The sequence below is a fragment of the Antedon mediterranea genome, chromosome 2 (genome assembly GCF_964355755.1).
Source record: "Antedon mediterranea chromosome 2, ecAntMedi1.1, whole genome shotgun sequence".
In the NCBI taxonomy this organism is placed as follows: Eukaryota; Metazoa; Echinodermata; class Crinoidea; order Comatulida; family Antedonidae; genus Antedon; species Antedon mediterranea.
In genome coordinates, this window is record NC_092671.1 from 26038068 (window position 1) to 26058472 (window position 20405).

Consider the following 20405-nt stretch of genomic DNA (forward strand, 5'->3'; position numbering starts at 1 on the left):
AAACTATTTCAAATATGCAAATGAAGGCATGATTTTTGTACTTTTTTGCAATGGTTATTCAATATTTACGTTACTATTCCCACTCGCAACGTAATTGATTTGACCAATCATAAGCGATGGATTATTCGAACAGTAGCTTGTCATCATTGGTCAACTCGCTTGCGTTGCACGTACGAAGGTAAATAAATTAATGTTATTGTTGGTATGATAGTGTGGCAACTCGTTGGTACGAGCAACGCATGTACGCACCACGCAGAAATTACGGACGCACATGAAATCTTAAGCACGCAACAACACCATCGGCGAAAACTTAAAATAATTGAGAATTTCAAGAAAGCTTTGCGATCGATACTAAATATCAAGAAAGAGAATAATACATTGTTGCAATGGACTATTCAGTCGTAATTATTTTGTCATTTTGTTAAAACTCTGTCTTAAATTTTACGAAATGGCAGCAAAATTGTCACCTGGAAAAATTAATTTGAATACGCAAATAATTAGCGTTGTTTCAACAGTTTTCAACTTGAAATATTTTAACTACAATTATTCTTCTTACTATTAACAAGTTTAACACTTTTTGTAATGCTATATTTAGTTTATCTTACAACGCTTTTAAAATCTCTAACAATATCAGTTGGTTAATAACCAACACCTATGTATTGCGATGTGGAATGACATACATATTATACTGTAAGTGACGTATTTGTCTTTACTCTGGTTTCTCTGCATCACGCATAAATCTTTCGCCTTTTACTAAAGATTTCCGTGTAGAGGAACAACTATTGAGTTTTAACTCAATTTTTCTCAACCCTTGTTTTTTGAACGAGGGTAATTATAAAGTGTTAATGTCAGAAATGTAATTATTATCAAGACAGGCTACGAGATATACATCTATATTCAAATGTGATTTGTAGAATACACTTTATTTGGTCATAATGGCAGTATCCGTTATGATATATTTTTTTTTATTGAAATCATAGGCCTAACACATTACAAATAATTAAGTAATGATAATTTAATTGTTTTCAACACACTATTGTACCGTATTTCATTGAACGCTGTGTTACGTAACAACAAACGCGATTATCAACTTCAATAACTATTTCAAATATGCAAATGAAGGCATGATTTTTGTACTTTTGTGCAATGGTTATTCAATATTTACGTTACTATTTTTTTTTATAATAGTTTAATTTATTTTACGGGACTTTGGATTTGTGGTGCTAAAAACTCCAAAACAGGTTCACCATATTTTCTAACTTTTGTTAATAATACACACTATTTCAAACCTATTTATTTCGATAGGTAATTGCATACATATACTGTTGTCGCATGTTTTTCTTCACTCTGGTTTCTCTGCATCACGCATAAATCTTTCGCCTTTTACTAAAGATTTCCGTGTAGAGGAACAACTATTGAGTTTTAACTCAATTTTTCTCAACCCTTGTATCTCTATAAGGGTAATTTATGAAATTAAGAATAGAATAAATAAATATTTTTATTAATTAGGCCTATACAAAATATTTACTGGCATACAGCTCAGGAAAAGGTCGGTGATTTTACTAGAGTACAACGTGAGGAGGACCTGTGGTGTAGGCTTAAGTACTCACTTTTTTATATTTTTCATACAATTTGGTGAGGATGGGATTAGCCGACCAGTAAAGCTTGGTTCCCACTTGCAACGTAAGTGATTTGACCAATCATAAGCGATGGATTATTCGAACAGTAGCTTGTCATTGGTCAACTCGCTTGCATTGCACGTACATCCTTGTGTTGCGTCTCTAGTGAGAACCACGCTTTAGTGAAAGTTCTATCCTATATGTTGTATGCCTACATACTTTATTTTGGAATCATTGTAGAGGTCTAACATTAATATGCTGTAAATCAACGGCTCAATGTAAATTGTAAAACCTACCATCGGCATGACATCAACTTTGTTTGATCTCCGCCAGAAAATCTTAAGAATTCGCTTTAACTTTCTAATTTTTGTAAAAAGTACTTGTCGAGCAGCAAAAGCAATACAGAATGTAAATACATTAATGTTATTGTTGGTATGGTAGGTGTGGCAACTCGTTGGTACGAGCAACGCATGTACGCACCACGCAGAAATTGCGCGACGCACATTAAATCTTAAGTACGCAACAACACGATCGGTGAAAACTTAAAATAATTGGGAATTTCAAGAAAGCTTTGCGATTGATACTAAATATCAAGAAAGAGAATAATACATTGTTGCAATGGACTATTCAGTCGTAATTATTTTGTCATTTTGTTAAAACTCTGTCTTAAATTTTACGAAATGGCAGCAAAATTGTTACCTGGAAAAATTTATTTGAATACGCAAATAATTAGCATTGTTTCAACAGTTTTCAACTTGAAATATTTTAACTACAATTAGGCCTATTCTTCTTACTATTAACAAGTTTAACACTTTTTGTAATGCTATATTTAGTTTATCTTACAACGCTTTTAAAATCTCTTACAATATCAGTTGGTTAATAACCAACACCTATGTATTGCGATGTGGAATGACATACATATACTGTAAGTGACGTATTTGTTTTTACTCTTGTTTCTCTGCATCACGCATAAATCTTTCGCCTTTTACTAAAGATTTCCGTGTAGAGGAACAACTATTGAGTTTTAACTCAATTTTTCTCAACCCTTGTGTTTTGAACGAGGGTAATTATGAAGTGTTAATGTCAGAAATGTAATTATTATCAAGACAGGCTACGAGATATACATTTATATTCAAATGTGATTTTTAGAATACACTTTATTTGGTCATAATGACAGTACCCGTTTATGATGTGATTTTTTTTATTGAAATCCTAGGCCTAACGAATTACTAATAATTAAATAATGATAATTTAATTGTTTTCAACACACTATTGTACCGTATTTCATTGAACGCTGTGTTACGTAACAACAAACGCGATTATCAACTTTAATAACTATTTCAAATATGCAAATGAAGTCATGGTTTTTGTACTTTTTTACAATGGTTAGTCAATATTTACGTTACTATTTTTTTTTTATAATAGTTTAATTTATATTACGGGACTTTGGATTTGTGGTGCTAAAAACTTCAAAACAGGTTCACCATATTTTCTAACTTTTGTTAATAATACACACTATTTCAAACCTATTTATTTCGATAGGTAATTGCATACATATACCGTTGTCGCATGTTCTTCTTCACTCTGGTTTCTCTGCATCACGCACAAATCTTTCGCCTTTTACTAAAGATTTCCGTGTAGAGGAACAACTATTGAGTTTTAACTCAATTTTTCTCAACCCTTGTACCTCTATAAGGGTAATTTATGAAATTAAGAATAGAATAAATAAATATTTTTATTAATTAGGCCTATACAAAATATTTACTGGCATACAGCTCAGGAAAAGGTCGGTGATTTGACTAGAGTTCCACGTGAGGAATACCTGTGGTGTAGGCTTAAGTACTCACTTTTTAACATTGTTTATATAATTTGGTGAGGGTGGGATTACCAGTAAAGCTTGGTTCCCACTCGCAACGTAATTGATTTGACCAATCATAAGCGATGGATTATTCGAACAGTAGTTTGTCATCATTGGTCAACTCGCTTGCGTTGCACGTACGAAGGTAAATAAATTAATGTTATTGTTGGTATGATAGTGTGGCAACTCGTTGGTACGAGCAACGCATGTACGCACACGCAGAAATTACGGACGCACATGAAATCTTAAGCACGCAACAACACGATCGGCGAAAACTTAAAATAATTGAGAATTTCAAGAAAGCTTTGCGATCGATACTAAATATCAAGAAAGAGAATAATACATTGTTGCAATGGACTATTCAGTCGTAATTATTTTGTCATTTTGTTAAAACTCTGTCTTAAATTTTACGAAATGGCAGCAAAATTGTCACCTTGAAAAATTAATTTGTATACGCAAATAATTAGCATTGTTTCAACAGTTTTCAACTTGAAATATTTTAACTACAATTAGGCCTATTCTTCTTACTATTAAAAAGTTTAACACTTTTTGTAATGCTATATTTAGTTTATCTTACAACGCTTTTAAAATCTCTTACAATATCAGTTGGTTAATAACCAACACCTATGTATTGCGATGTGGAATGACATACATATACTGTAAGTGACGTATTTGACTTTACTCTGGTTTCTCTGCATCACGTGTAAATCTTTCGCCTTTTACTAAAGATTTCCGTGTAGAGGAACAACTATTGAGTTTTAACTCAATTTTTCTCAACCCTTTTTTTTTGAACGAGGGTAATTATGAAGTGTTAATGTCAGAAATGTAATTATTTTCAAGACAGGCTACGAGATATACATCTATATTCAAATGTGATTTGTAGAATACACTTTATTTGGTCATAATGGCAGTATCCGTTATGATATAATTTTTTTTATTGAAATCATAGGCCTAACACATTACAAATAATTAAGTAAAGATAATTTAATTGTTTTCAACACACTATTGTACCGTATTTCATTGAACGCTGTGTTACGTAACAACAAACGCGATTATCAACTTCAATAACTATTTCAAATATGCAAATGAAGGCATGATTTTTGTACTTTTTTGCAATGGTTATTCAATATTTACGTTACTATTCCCACTCGCAACGTAATTGATTTGACCAATCATAAGCGATGGATTATTCGAACAGTAGCTTGTCATCATTGGTCAACTCGCTTGCGTTGCACGTACGAAGGTAAATAAATTAATGTTATTGTTGGTATGATAGTGTGGCAACTCGTTGGTACGAGCAACGCATGTACGCACCACGCAGAAATTACGGACGCACATGAAATCTTAAGCACGCAACAACACCATCGGCGAAAACTTAAAATAATTGAGAATTTCAAGAAAGCTTTGCGATCGATACTAAATATCAAGAAAGAGAATAATACATTGTTGCAATGGACTATTCAGTCGTAATTATTTTGTCATTTTGTTAAAACTCTGTCTTAAATTTTACGAAATGGCAGCAAAATTGTCACCTGGAAAAATTAATTTGAATACGCAAATAATTAGCGTTGTTTCAACAGTTTTCAACTTGAAATATTTTAACTACAATTATTCTTCTTACTATTAACAAGTTTAACACTTTTTGTTATGCTATATTTAGTTTATCTTACAACGCTTTTAAAATCTCTAACAATATCAGTTGGTTAATAACCAACACCTATGTATTGCGATGTGGAATGACATACATATTATACTGTAAGTGACGTATTTGTCTTTACTCTGGTTTCTCTGCATCACGCATAAATCTTTCGCCTTTTACTAAAGATTTCCGTGTAGAGGAACAACTATTGAGTTTTAACTCAATTTTTCTCAACCCTTGTTTTTTGAACGAGGGTAATTATAAAGTGTTAATGTCAGAAATGTAATTATTATCAAGACAGGCTACGAGATATACATCTATATTCAAATGTGATTTGTAGAATACACTTTATTTGGTCATAATGGCAGTATCCGTTATGATATATTTTTTTTTATTGAAATCATAGGCCTAACACATTACAAATAATTAAGTAATGATAATTTAATTGTTTTCAACACACTATTGTACCGTATTTCATTGAACGCTGTGTTACGTAACAACAAACGCGATTATCAACTTCAATAACTATTTCAAATATGCAAATGAAGGCATGATTTTTGTACTTTTGTGCAATGGTTATTCAATATTTACGTTACTATTTTTTGATATAATAGTTTAATTTATTTTACGGGACTTTGGATTTGTGGTGCTAAATACTCCAAAACAGGTTCACCATATTTTCTAACTTTTGTTAATAATACACACTATTTCAAACCTATTTATTTCGATAGGTAATTGCATACATATACCGTTGTCGCATGTTTTTCTTCACTCTGGTTTCTCTGCATATTTACTGGCATACAGCTCAGTAAAAGGTTGGTGATTTGACTAGAGTTCCACGTGAGGAGTACCTGTGGTGTAGGCTTAAGTACTCACTTTTTAACATTGTTTATATAATTTGGTGAGGGTGGGATTATCAGTAAAGCTTGGTTCCCACTCGCAACGTAATTGATTTGACCAATCATAAGTGATGGATTATTCGAACAGTAGCTTGTCATCATTGGTCGCGTTGCACGTACGAAGGTAAATAAATTAATGTTATTGTTGGTATGGTAGTGTGGCGACTCGTTAGTACGAGCAACGCATGTACGCACCACGCAGAAATTACGGACGCACATGAAATCTTAAGCACGCAACAACACGATCGGCGAAAACTTAAAATAATTGAGAATTTCAAGAAAGCTTTGCGATCGATACTAAATATCAAGAAAGAGAATAATACATTGTTGCAATGGACTATTCAGTCGTAATTATTTTGTCATTTTGTTAAAACTCTGTCTTAAATTTTACGAAATGGCAGCAAAATTGTCACCTTGAAAAATTAATTTGTATACGCAAATAATTAGCATTGTTTCAACAGTTTTCAACTTGAAATATTTTAACTACAATTAGGCCTATTCTTCTTACTATTAAAAAGTTTAACACTTTTTGTAATGCTATATTTAGTTTATCTTACAACGCTTTTAAAATCTCTTACAATATCAGTTGGTTAATAACCAACACCTATGTATTGCGATGTGGAATGACATACATATACTGTAAGTGACGTATTTGACTTTACTCTGGTTTCTCTGCATCACGTGTAAATCTTTCGCCTTTTACTAAAGATTTCCGTGTAGAGGAACAACTATTGAGTTTTAACTCAATTTTTCTCAACCCTTTTTTTTTGAACGAGGGTAATTATGAAGTGTTAATGTCAGAAATGTAATTATTTTCAAGACAGGCTACGAGATATACATCTATATTCAAATGTGATTTGTAGAATACACTTTATTTGGTCATAATGGCAGTATCCGTTATGATATAATTTTTTTTATTGAAATCATAGGCCTAACACATTACAAATAATTAAGTAAAGATAATTTAATTGTTTTCAACACACTATTGTACCGTATTTCATTGAACGCTGTGTTACGTAACAACAAACGCGATTATCAACTTCAAAAACTATTTCAAATATGCAAATGAAGGCATGATTTTTGTACTTTTTTGCAATGGTTATTCAATATTTACGTTACTATTCCCACTCGCAACGTAATTGATTTGACCAATCATAAGCGATGGATTATTCGAACAGTAGCTTGTCATCATTGGTCAACTCGCTTGCGTTGCACGTACGAAGGTAAATAAATTAATGTTATTGTTGGTATGATAGTGTGGCAACTCGTTGGTACGAGCAACGCATGTACGCACCACGCAGAAATTACGGACGCACATGAAATCTTAAGCACGCAACAACACCATCGGCGAAAACTTAAAATAATTGAGAATTTCAAGAAAGCTTTGCGATCGATACTAAATATCAAGAAAGAGAATAATACATTGTTGCAATGGACTATTCAGTCGTAATTATTTTGTCATTTTGTTAAAACTCTGTCTTAAATTTTACGAAATGGCAGCAAAATTGTCACCTGGAAAAATTAATTTGAATACGCAAATAATTAGCGTTGTTTCAACAGTTTTCAACTTGAAATATTTTAACTACAATTATTCTTCTTACTATTAACAAGTTTAACACTTTTTGTAATGCTATATTTAGTTTATCTTACAACGCTTTTAAAATCTCTAACAATATCAGTTGGTTAATAACCAACACCTATGTATTGCGATGTGGAATGACATACATATTATACTGTAAGTGACGTATTTGTCTTTACTCTGGTTTCTCTGCATCACGCATAAATCTTTCGCCTTTTACTAAAGATTTCCGTGTAGAGGAACAACTATTGAGTTTTAACTCAATTTTTCTCAACCCTTGTTTTTTGAACGAGGGTAATTATAAAGTGTTAATGTCAGAAATGTAATTATTATCAAGACAGGCTACGAGATATACATCTATATTCAAATGTGATTTGTAGAATACACTTTATTTGGTCATAATGGCAGTATCCGTTATGATATATTTTTTTTTATTGAAATCATAGGCCTAACACATTACAAATAATTAAGTAATGATAATTTAATTGTTTTCAACACACTATTGTACCGTATTTCATTGAACGCTGTGTTACGTAACAACAAACGCGATTATCAACTTCAATAACTATTTCAAATATGCAAATGAAGGCATGATTTTTGTACTTTTGTGCAATGGTTATTCAATATTTACGTTACTATTTTTTGATATAATAGTTTAATTTATTTTACGGGACTTTGGATTTGTGGTGCTAAATACTCCAAAACAGGTTCACCATATTTTCTAACTTTTGTTAATAATACACACTATTTCAAACCTATTTATTTCGATAGGTAATTGCATACATATACCGTTGTCGCATGTTTTTCTTCACTCTGGTTTCTCTGCATATTTACTGGCATACAGCTCAGTAAAAGGTTGGTGATTTGACTAGAGTTCCACGTGAGGAGTACCTGTGGTGTAGGCTTAAGTACTCACTTTTTAACATTGTTTATATAATTTGGTGAGGGTGGGATTATCAGTAAAGCTTGGTTCCCACTCGCAACGTAATTGATTTGACCAATCATAAGTGATGGATTATTCGAACAGTAGCTTGTCATCATTGGTCGCGTTGCACGTACGAAGGTAAATAAATTAATGTTATTGTTGGTATGGTAGTGTGGCGACTCGTTAGTACGAGCAACGCATGTACGCACCACGCAGAAATTACGGACGCACATGAAATCTTAAGCACGCAACAACACGATCGGCGAAAACTTAAAATAATTGAGAATTTCAAGAAAGCTTTGCGATCGATACTAAATATCAAGAAAGAGAATAATACATTGTTGCAATGGACTATTCAGTCGTAATTATTTTGTCATTTTGTTAAAACTCTGTCTTAAATTTTACGAAATGGCAGCAAAATTGTCACCTTGAAAAATTAATTTGTATACGCAAATAATTAGCATTGTTTCAACAGTTTTCAACTTGAAATATTTTAACTACAATTAGGCCTATTCTTCTTACTATTAAAAAGTTTAACACTTTTTGTAATGCTATATTTAGTTTATCTTACAACGCTTTTAAAATCTCTTACAATATCAGTTGGTTAATAACCAACACCTATGTATTGCGATGTGGAATGACATACATATACTGTAAGTGACGTATTTGACTTTACTCTGGTTTCTCTGCATCACGTGTAAATCTTTCGCCTTTTACTAAAGATTTCCGTGTAGAGGAACAACTATTGAGTTTTAACTCAATTTTTCTCAACCCTTGTTTTTTGAACGAGGGTAATTATGAAGTGTTAATGTCAGAAATGTAATTATTATCAATAAAGGCTACGAGATATACATTATATTCAAATGTGATTTTTAGAACATTTTTTAGGTCTGATTTTCTAAAACTACTGAACCATATCAGACAACCATAAACTAAGACACTTTCCATGACCGACTTATAAAATAGACCTAATATTGTGTTGTCAACATTGAACGAGTTTAATTTACTTAAAAAGTACAATCTAGAGTTACCCTTAGACATGGTCGTTTTACAATGTTCACCCCAATTAAGCTTATTGTCGATTACCATTCTAAGATATTTATATTTGGGCACAATATCAATATCAACTTCATTGATTTTAACCTGAACATAATCCGGTTGATTAGAACGATTTCGGAAGTCAAAAATCATTTCTTTAGTTTTACTTTCGTTAATAACTAAACGATTATCTACACACCATGTAATAAATGAATTCACTGAGTTTCAATACAATGTCTCGTCATTCTTATCAATTAAACCTAATAAGACGGTATCGTCGGCGTACTTCAACAAATAATTGTTCTATCTATAATTGGATATGATCAGAAAGGTTATGTCAAAGGGAGATTTGGAGGAGAGAATATTAGGTTAGTAGAAGATGTATTGTCATATACAGAAAATAACAATCAGCCAGGTGCAATAGTTTTTCTAGACTTTGCCAAGACGTTTGATTCTATAGATAGAAATTTAATGTTTATATGTCTGAAAAAATATGGTTTTGGACAGTCATTTATTAACTGGATAAAAACTATATATATACAGATACGCAATGCCTTTTAACCCACAATGGTTGGATATCTGAAAGATTCAATATGAGATGTGGTGTAAGACAGGGTGGTCCTTTGTCTGCTTTACTTTTTGTATTAATTGCTGAGATAATGGCAACTAATATAAGAAAAAACCCACTATGTAAAGGAATAGAATTATCTAAAGTAGAAAATGAAGATCATATTGTTAAAATAGCTCAACTAGCTGACGATACTGTAATATTTACAAAGGATGAAATTAGTTTAAACCATTTTCTGTGTGAAATTGAAATGTTCTGTTCAATATCAGGTTTAAGGTTAAATAAAAGTAAATCGAAAGGAATTTGGATTGGAGCAAATAAAAACAAACAACATCGCCATTTAATATCAAATGGACCAAAGAACCAGTGAAATTCTTTGGAATCTACGTAGGGTATGATAAACATACTTGTGTTAAAAGAAATTGGGATGATACAGTTTTAAAATTAGAGAATACACTAAAACTATGGGAACAACGAAACCTTACGTTTTTTGGCAAGGTAACAGTAATAAAATCTCTTGCCATTTCGAAATTAATATACAATGCTTGTATAATAGATGTACCATCTTATATCTTTCCAAAAGTTGATACATTGTTATCAGGGCCGTAGCCAGGATCTGTCAAGGGGGGGTTCGGACACTAAATATTTGGGTCAACCCCCCCCCCCCTCTCCCAGCCTGATGCGAAGCAAATTTTGTTAAATGACACCCCTAGATGACCGGAAAAGACACTCTCGTGCAGCATGCTATATAACCAATGAGCAAAAATAATAATAATAATTTAAATGACGATAACTATTTGTTGCCGTATGTTAGATGCGCGTGCTCTGTGCGGAACCGCCGATTGTTTATCATCATGATCATTTACTTCGTATTTTGTTTTGCGTTCAAGTTCAATGCGAACGTATATATCTACAGCCCCGAAAAAAGCACACTGGGTGAAGGCAAATGCTATTTGCTAGCTCTATCTATAATATTTATTTACAGCAATTTGTTGAGGAATATAAATATGTAAATAGGTGATATTGATACATTTTAGTACGTATCGGCGTGGTCTAGAAAAAAATAATCGGATGCCATAATGTGAACTACAGTACTTGATACCATAGATATTATAGTGTAAAATATTAATATTCACTATAATCCTCTATGATACATTATACTTCATAGTCACACATAAATACTGATGTACGTCGGAAGGCTACTTTATGCATGCTGCCTGACTGCCAGTGATCTAAACAATTATAGGTACGCAGTTGTCTGGCGGTGTCCTTTGTACGAATCGTTCGTGCGCCAGCTCGCTATGAGACGCGTCAATATCATGTTACATGCAGGGACCAAACATTTATTTTTCAGGTTAAAATCGGCAACTCATTTGCAGCTTTTAGAAATTTACAGACACGTATCACTAGTTGACGCTCATACAGAGAAAAAGGTTCACGAACAAGTTTACACATTTTTCAATTTACAAACAACTTTCTGTACTGTGGGGCACGTATTTGGAGGATTTTTGGAGATGAGGGTGAGGTATTGGGCATGTCGGGGATGGGGGTTCGCAGTTGGTTAAGGGGGGTTCGCTATAAAGGGGGGGGGGGGGTCGCCTGAACCATAAAAACCCCCCCTGGCTACGGGCCTGGTTATATAGATTTTTTTGTGGCGAGGAAAAAGGGAAAAAATTAAAAGAAAAACTCTTATAAACACAGTAGATAAAGGTGGTATAAATATGGTGAATTTTAATATCTTAGTGGACTCTCTGAAGTTGAGTTGGGTTAAGAGACTGTTAAATCCTAACCCAGGTATTTGGAAATGTATTCCAAACTACTATATGCATCCAGTTGATTATACTGCGAATTGTAGTAAATTAAATACTGAAGCGCATACTGAATTAAAAAAATATGCCAGTATTTTATATGAATATGTTGAAAGCAGCTTTAAAGTTAAACAATATTGTATATTGTTTAGAGCCGCAACATTTACAAGAAATTAAGTCACAACACTTATGGGAAAACAAATTTATAACATCAATTGAGGGAAAATCTCTATATTTCAACACCTGGTTAAACTCTGGATACAAAAGAGTAAATTATATAGTCGTTAATAACAGGTTATTGACTGCAGCAGAAATTATTCCAACTCTGTCGAATATACAGAATGGATTAATTGAATACTTTGCAACAATAAATGCAATACCTGATATATGGAAAGAACAAATAAGGTTGGAAAATGCACGCATAGATATACAATTAAGAGAACATAATATATTTCATAATAGGATAAGATTGTTTTACTATTATAAGCAGTTTATAAATGATATATGTATTATTCCAAATCCTCAAATGAAATGGGAAATAGAATTTAGAGATGAAATTATTGACTGGAATGAAATATGGAATAGAAAAGTATGTAGAATGAAACACATGGTAAAAGTAGCTCAATTTAATTTTAAGTTGTTACATCGAATCCTTATATGTAAAAAAAGACTAAACAGATGGAAATTATCCACAACAGACAACTGTAATAAGTGTAAAAATCATATAGAAAATGAAAAACACTTATTAATTGCATGTAAAACCATTCAACCAGTCTGGAAAAAGTTTAAAGATATGCTGGTTCAGTGTCTTCCAAATGAGGTTACAGAGTACAGCAAGACTTCCCAAAGTGGGTTAATGTAATTTTGGGAACAACAAACAAACTTGTAAACGAATTAATTTCAGTTTTTACTTTTTGTATATATAAATCCTCCATAATATATAAAGAACTAGAAACGACAGAAAAAAAAGAATCTGCAAATATTTGGGGGCTATTTAAAAATGAAATTATAAACCTCATAAATAATGAGTATTCGTATAACTTTTATACTGCTGATCAGAAATGGAAAAATAGTACAGGATATTTGACCTATTGAATAATTAAAATATATATGTGCTGGAGATACTATCCCTACGTTTTACAATTGTATTTTATATTAGTGTGACATATGCTGTATAAGTTTTAATATAAATGTGTAGCCCTTTTTTATTTCAAGTGATTTTAAATGTAACCCTTGATTATGTTTTTAGACAATTTTAATAACTTATATGAAATCTGTAATTATTGGTATTTATTTTTTAATATATATATATATTTCTATATTTGCAATATTTATATTGTATACATGTCAATGTTATCTGCATGTATTTGTATTTGTCCAATATATATATTTTTTTCTATATTTGCAATATTTTATATCGTAAATACAAATTGTAAGTAGTAGTTGTACCAAGGTGACATCGGGTATGAAGCGTCTCACATACGCACATAGCCAAAATCGCATCTTGGACTTGCACAGTATATGGACTCTAACCTTACGGTTTTCATTAAATATATCATTCTAAATATCTAACTTCCAAACTTTTGCATCATTCCTCTTTTTTCATTTCATCCTTTTTATCTTGGTGAAAAGGGAGGATACTACATTTCCTCCCCTGAGTTTATAGCCTCTCTACTCGAACACAAATAAGATCACAAATAAAATAGTTTAAGAAAATTTTAATCATGTATTTTACCGCCATTTTTCATTTTTACATTTTAATTAACATCGTATCTAAAATTTTAAATGAAAACAAATATGGTTAATACTGAATTCAAGCATCTTATTATGTAAATATACCTGTATTTTAACTACTTTAAACACTTACTTTTAATTGTCACAAATGTACTTATATGTATATAATATATTCACCAATGAGAATTTAAATAAAAAATAATTGTTCGTATGAACAGATTTACAATCATTCGTATACAAAACATATAATAGCGGCGAGAGAACACTACCTTGTGGGGATCCGACATTAGTTATCTGTTTATCCGAAAGAGTCCCCGATATTGACACACGTTGTACTCTATTACTTAAAAAGCTACTAATCCATGTTATAAGATAAGTATTTACGTTCATATCACTAAGTTTCCTAATTAGAATGCTAGGTTGCAATGTATTAAATGCAGAGGAAAAATCTACAAAAGTTGCTCTAACATAACAATTCAAATTATCAACATGACTCTGAATCAAATGGACAAGTGTAAGAACAGCATCATCTACACATTTACGTACGTCCTTGTGTTGCGTCTCTAGTGAGAACCACGCTTTAGTGAAAGTTCTATCCTATACGTTGTATGCCTACATACTTTATTTTGGAATCATTGTAGAGGTCTAACATTAATATGCTGTAAATCAACGGCTCAATGTAAATTGTAAAACCTACCATCGGCATGACATCAACTTTGTTTGATCTCCGCCAGAAAATCTTAAGAATTCGCTTTAACTTTCTAATTTTTGTAAAAAGTACTTGTCGAGCAGCAAAAGCAATACAGAATGTAAATACATTAATGTTATTGTTAGTATGGTAGTGTGGCAACTTGTTGGTACGAGCACCGCGTGTACGCACCACGCAGAAATTACATGAAATCTTAAGAACTCAACAACATGATCGGCGAAAACTTAAAATAATTGAGATTTTCAAGAAAGCTTTGCGATCGATACTAAATATCAAGAAAGAGAATAATACATTGTTGCAATGGACTATTCAGTCGTAATTATTTTGTCATTTTGTTAAAACTCTGTCTTAAATTTTACGAAATGGCAGCAAAATTGTCACCTGGAAAAATTAATTTGAATATGCAAATAATTAGCATTGTTTCAACAGTTTTCAACAATATTTTAACTACAATTATTCTTCTTACTATTAATAAGTTTAACACTTTTTGTAATGCTATATTTAGTTTATCTTACAACGCTTTTAAAATCTTTTACAATTTCAGTTGGTTAATTGCGATGTGGAATGACATACATAACTGTAAGTGACGTATTTGTCTTTACTCTGGTTTCTCTGCATCACGCATAAATCTTTCGCCTTTTACTAAAGATTTCCGTGTAGAGGAACAGCTATTGAGTTTTAACTCAATTTTTCTCAACCCTTGTTTTTTGAACGAGGGTAATTTAAATGAAGTGTTAATGTCAGAAATGTCATTATCATCAAGACAGGCTACGAGATATACATTTATATTCAAATGTGATTTGTAAATACACTTTATTTGGTCATAATGACAGTACCCGTTATGATTTTTTATTGAAATCATAGGCCTAACAAATTACTAATAATTTAATTGTTTTCAACACAATATTGTACCGTATTTCATTGAACGCTGTGTTACGTAACAACAAACGTGATTATCAATAACTATTTCAAATATGCAAATGAAGGCATGGTTTTTGTACTTTTTTTCAATGGTTAGTCAATATTTACGTTACTATTTTTGGTTTATAATAGTTTAAATGTTACAAGGGTAAGAAAAGAATAAATAAATATTTTTATTAAGTAGGCCTATACAAAACATTTACTCGCCTACAGCTCAGGAAAAGGCCGGTGCGAGAAGTGAATACCATGTTGTGAGGACGTGTTGTGTAGGCCTGTAACTTACTTTTTAACATTTAAAATACTTTAGTGTCTTGGCTACGGCCCTGTGTTGTTATTGTGTATAGTATGTAACCAGTAAAACAAATTTTAACTACGGGCTTTGAATGTAATTTTCTCTTTATATGATACGTTTTTTCGGTACAACTTTGTGTTATCACTTTTAACATAATTATTACGCGTGCATCTTTGATAAACAATAAGTGTGCATGGCTTTTGGAGACAGAATTCGCGAATGACATTCTCTGTATTAGGCCTAAAGACGGTTCATGAGGCACAATCCCGAACTTTCGCTCATAAGACATGTGATTTCGCAAACAGGTTTTTGTTCTCCGTAAAGTCGAAAAACTCCGCTCAGCTTCAGCAGACGTTGGACAGGAACACATATACGATTAGAAGAAGTGCGCGCACGCACATTCGGGAACACATCAGGATCCGTTAATTTTACAATAGATTCCGGTAATGTAGCAGGATCGAAGCTCTTGTTGCTGCGAACACAGTCGCTTCCATCGCTGAAGCTCGGAATGAAGATGTTCGTGTCTTGGCAGATCAGATTCGTACCAAAATTCAAGTTCCTTGAAGACTTCTTCAACATTAAATTTCACGATAGCCTCGGATGCTACCAAATATTTTAAAGCATGGCCTGTTATCGGCAGAAAAACTTGGTTTTTAAATGATCAAAAAGTTGAATTGGTAATACTGCTCGGTAGTAATCTTCCACAGTGTTTCCAGGATGATTTTGATCAGTATTGGTGTCTCATGTTTTTTTGTTTTTTTTTCACAAAAAAAAGGAGGACAGGACTCCCGTGACAACCAACCCCCACCACCCGACCCCACTCCAAAAAATGGTCTGTCCCCGCATTTCAGATCTCTTAGGTTGGTAACTAGGCTATATCAAAGAACTTATAACACAAGAATCTCCTGTTCGTCCGAAGCGCGTAACAATTTCGAAAGGCATTGTGGGATAGAATAGAGCTATGGGTGGCGCCATTGTGAGCCATGGAGTAGGGCGCCCGCATCAAATTAGAAAGTCAAAATCATAGAGGGGATCTGCTAATGCTCTAGAGGGGATAGAGTAATTGACTGAGGAGTAGGGCGCCCGCATCAAATTAGAAAGTCAAAATCATAGAGGGGATCCGCTAATACTCTAGGGGGGTTAGTAGAGCAGTTAGTGCCATAAAAATAGCCAAGTTGTGCACTTTATTACCAAAGCATGAAACTTGCCACAAAGTTTCTTTGATGTATATAGATTAAAAATATCGGGGGGTGCCAAGTGTCCAACGTCCGGTATGGCGGCCATCTTGATTTCAAAATGGCCACCATAAAAACAAAAAGTCTTCATATCTTGGCAACTATAAACAGTAGAGACTTGATTCTGGTGTTAAATTGTTCACAAACCACATATTTCTATTTGCTCTAATGAAAAGTTTCGTCAAAAAATGACCGGAAATGACGTTTCTCCCAGTTTGACCTTTGACCTCTTATCTGTATATCTCAGTAACTACTGATCATTTTCAATCGATTTTGGTGTCATTTTGTTCAGAATAGAGACATTTATATTTGTAGTAATGAAACATTTTCACATAAAATGACTGGAAATACAATTTATAACCTTTGACATATATAATATGTGAACATACTGTATGTGGTTTACATTGGTATAAATGCACCTAATTTTTTTTTTAACGAAATAAATGACACTGCAAAAATGAGCAGGAATTATTATTCTGAATTTTTGACTTTTGATGTGATAGGATAGGCGTAAAGTATGACAGATCACTGAGAAACAGCAATCACTGAGCTCAACTATGCCGACTTGTTTGCTAAACTGTGATGTGTCAATCGTTAGATAAAAGTTTTGGTCCTCTCTCCATCATCTTTTTTTTTTGCAATGTATTATACCATATGGACAATTGTCTGAAATAAAAGTTGAATTGAATTGTTAGATGCCATTTGGAAATATTTTTGATGTAAAGTAGCATTCTTTCGTTGGCCTCTTTGATGTTGCATATGAGACAAGTTCGGAAAGTTTTCATTTTCATGAGTTAAGAGAATACCGTCTTTCAAACTTACTACAAACTTATCCTGCATTTGTGCAGTAGACCTACTTTCATTAGTCAGAAACTCAGATAATTCTTGTTCATTTTCGTTGCATCTAAAAAAATGTACTCCATTTTTATGGTAATGGGCCTTTGCTGTAAACCATCTGTATCCTTTTCCTCGATTTTCTCTACTCATTGATTTTTTAGCAAAATCCGAACCAAATCAATTCGTAAAAGACATCTCAATATAATTATTCAAGTAATTCTCAAATTAGTGACATGGACCTACAATATACTGTTCTGTACAAGACCTTTTTAGGCATCCACTTGTGAACTTTCACTTTGAAGGTCTTGGTCTCCTAATCATACAAGAAACAATGTCTGATTTAATCAATCAAAGTAGTGGGTCCAGACAAAGAAGGGGATGTAAGACCATCCACAGACAAAGAAGGGGGTATAAGACCATCACAGACAAAGAAGGGGGTATAAGACCATCCACAGACAAAGAAGGGGGTATAAGACTATCCACAGACAAAGAAGGGGTGTAAGACCATCCACAGACAAAGAAGGGGGTGTAAGACCATCCACAGACAAAGAAGGGGGTATAAGACCATCCATACACAAAGAAAGGGGTGTAAGGCCATCTACAGACAAAGAAGGGGGTGTAGGACCATCCACAGACAAAGAAGGGGGTGTAAGACCATCTACAGACAAAGAAGAAAGGGGTGTAGGACCGTCCACAGACAAAGAAAGGGGTGTAAGGCCATCCACAGAGAAAGAAGGGGTGTAAGACCATCCACAGACAAAGAAGGGGTGTAAGACCATCCACACAGAAAGAAAGGGGTGTAAGACCATCCACACACAAAAAAAGGGGTGTAATACCATCAACAGACAAAGAAAGGGGTGTAATACCGTCCACAGACAAAGAAGGGGGTGTAGGACCGTCCACAGACAAAGAAGGGGGTGTAAGACCACCCACTGACAAAGAAAGGGTATAGGACCACTTACAGACAAAGAAGGGGGTATAAGACCATCCACAGACAAAGAAGGTGATGTAGGACCATCCACAGACAAAGAAGGGGGTGTCGGACAATCCACAGACAAAGAAGGGGATGTAAGACCACCCACAGACAAAGAAGGGGGTGTAAGACCATCCACACACAAAAAAGGGATTATAAGACCATCTACAGACAAAGAAGGGGGTATAAGACCATCCACAGACAAAGAAGGGGGTGTATAAGACCATCTACAGAGAAAGAAGGAGGTGTAAGACCATCCACAGACAAAGAAGGGGTGTAAGACCATCCACAAACAAAGAAAGGGGTGTAATACCATCAACAGACAAAGAAAGGGGTTTAATACCATCAACAGACAAAAAAGGGGGTATAAGACCGTCCACAGACAAAGAAAGGGGTTCACGACCATCCACAGACAAAGAAGGGGGTATAAGACCATCCATAGACAACGAAGGGGGTGTAGGACTATCCACAGACAAAGAAGGGGGTGTAGGACCATCCACATACAAAGAAGGGAGTGTAGGACCATCCACAGACAAAGAAGGGGTGTAAGACCATCTACATACAAAGAAAGGGGTGTAAGATCATCCACAGACAAAGAAGCGGGTATAAGACCATCCACAGACAAAGAAGGGGGGTATAAGACCATCCACAGACAAAGAAGCGGGTATAAGACCATCCACAGACAAAGAAGCGGGTATAAGACTATCCACAGACAAGGAAGGGGGGTATAAGACCATCCACAGACAAAGAATGGGGTATAAGACCATCTACAGACAAAGAAGGAGGGGTAGGACCATATTACCGAGGAAGCATAGGCCTACAAAAAGAAGATGCAATCAAAATAGGCCTACCAGCCACTTGGAAAACAATAAATTGTAGAATAACTGAGGCTTGATTGTTGAAATATAAAGGGTTCTTTGTAAGGTCATTAATAATATATTGATATAAACACGATCATCATACTATTCATTTGACATTCAAATACAGTCTATCTCGAAAAGAAGCTCATACTATCACCTTTTCGAGGTTTGACGGTATTCCATAACATGTATGTTATTTCCTCTGTCAAACTATTAAAACTTTTAGCGAATCAGAAGGTGCCAACATCGTTGAACTAATAATGGTACCACCAAGCACAATATTTACCAATTCTATGTACAATATACAATTTAAGTACATTAATCATTTAATATAATTACGCCTATCAGGTCAAAGTTCAAAATTAGGTGCATTTAAGACCACCAAAAACCACATACAGTATATTCACATAATTAAAAATCAATAATTAAATGTCAAAAGTCATAAATTGTATTTCTGGTCATTTTATGTAAAAATGTTTCATTACTACAAATATAAATGTATTTATTCTGAACAAAATGACACCAAAATCGATTGAAAATGACCAGTAGTTACAGAGATATACAAATACGAGGTCAAAGGTCAAACTGAAAGAAACGTCATTTCCGGTCATTTTTGGACGAAAATTTTCATTAGAGTAAATAGAAATATATAGTTTGTGAACAATTTGAGACCAGAATTAAGTCTCTAATGGGTATAGTTGCCAAGATATGAACATTTTTTGTTTTTATGGTGGCCATTTTGAAATCAAGATGGCCGCCATACCGGACGTTGGACACTTGGCACCCCCCGATATTTTGAATTTATATACATTATAGAAACTTTGTGCCAAGTTTCATGCTTTGGTAATAAAATGCACAGCTCATGTCATTAACTGCTCTACTAGGTAGAGTAATTGACTTCCTAGTTTGGA

General features: G+C 33.5%; 10 non-coding genes across 10 annotated transcripts; all 10 read left to right on the forward strand.

The window, feature by feature from the left end:
- Positions 1–709: 709 nt before the first annotated feature.
- On the forward strand, positions 710–829 carry LOC140041287 (U5 spliceosomal RNA). Its single transcript, XR_011842894.1, has one exon. It is a non-coding gene; the product is annotated as a U5 spliceosomal RNA (small nuclear RNA).
- Positions 830–1342: 513 nt separating this feature from the next.
- On the forward strand, positions 1343–1463 carry LOC140041276 (U5 spliceosomal RNA). The gene has a single exon (XR_011842884.1). It is a non-coding gene; the product is annotated as a U5 spliceosomal RNA (small nuclear RNA).
- A 1100-nt stretch (positions 1464–2563) lies between these two features.
- LOC140041310 (U5 spliceosomal RNA) lies at positions 2564–2683 on the forward strand. Its single transcript, XR_011842915.1, has one exon. It is a non-coding gene; the product is annotated as a U5 spliceosomal RNA (small nuclear RNA).
- Positions 2684–3198: 515 nt separating this feature from the next.
- Positions 3199–3319, forward strand: LOC140041280 (U5 spliceosomal RNA). Its single transcript, XR_011842887.1, has one exon. It is a non-coding gene; the product is annotated as a U5 spliceosomal RNA (small nuclear RNA).
- Positions 3320–4155: 836 nt separating this feature from the next.
- Positions 4156–4274, forward strand: LOC140041298 (U5 spliceosomal RNA). Its single transcript, XR_011842904.1, has one exon. It is a non-coding gene; the product is annotated as a U5 spliceosomal RNA (small nuclear RNA).
- Positions 4275–5251: 977 nt separating this feature from the next.
- LOC140041288 (U5 spliceosomal RNA) lies at positions 5252–5371 on the forward strand. Its single transcript, XR_011842895.1, has one exon. It is a non-coding gene; the product is annotated as a U5 spliceosomal RNA (small nuclear RNA).
- A 1302-nt stretch (positions 5372–6673) lies between these two features.
- LOC140041299 (U5 spliceosomal RNA) lies at positions 6674–6792 on the forward strand. Its single transcript, XR_011842905.1, has one exon. It is a non-coding gene; the product is annotated as a U5 spliceosomal RNA (small nuclear RNA).
- Positions 6793–7769: 977 nt separating this feature from the next.
- Positions 7770–7889, forward strand: LOC140041289 (U5 spliceosomal RNA). The gene has a single exon (XR_011842896.1). It is a non-coding gene; the product is annotated as a U5 spliceosomal RNA (small nuclear RNA).
- Positions 7890–9191: 1302 nt separating this feature from the next.
- LOC140041303 (U5 spliceosomal RNA) lies at positions 9192–9311 on the forward strand. Its single transcript, XR_011842909.1, has one exon. It is a non-coding gene; the product is annotated as a U5 spliceosomal RNA (small nuclear RNA).
- Positions 9312–14974: 5663 nt separating this feature from the next.
- On the forward strand, positions 14975–15094 carry LOC140041294 (U5 spliceosomal RNA). The gene has a single exon (XR_011842900.1). It is a non-coding gene; the product is annotated as a U5 spliceosomal RNA (small nuclear RNA).
- The last annotated feature ends 5311 nt before the right edge of the window (positions 15095–20405 follow it).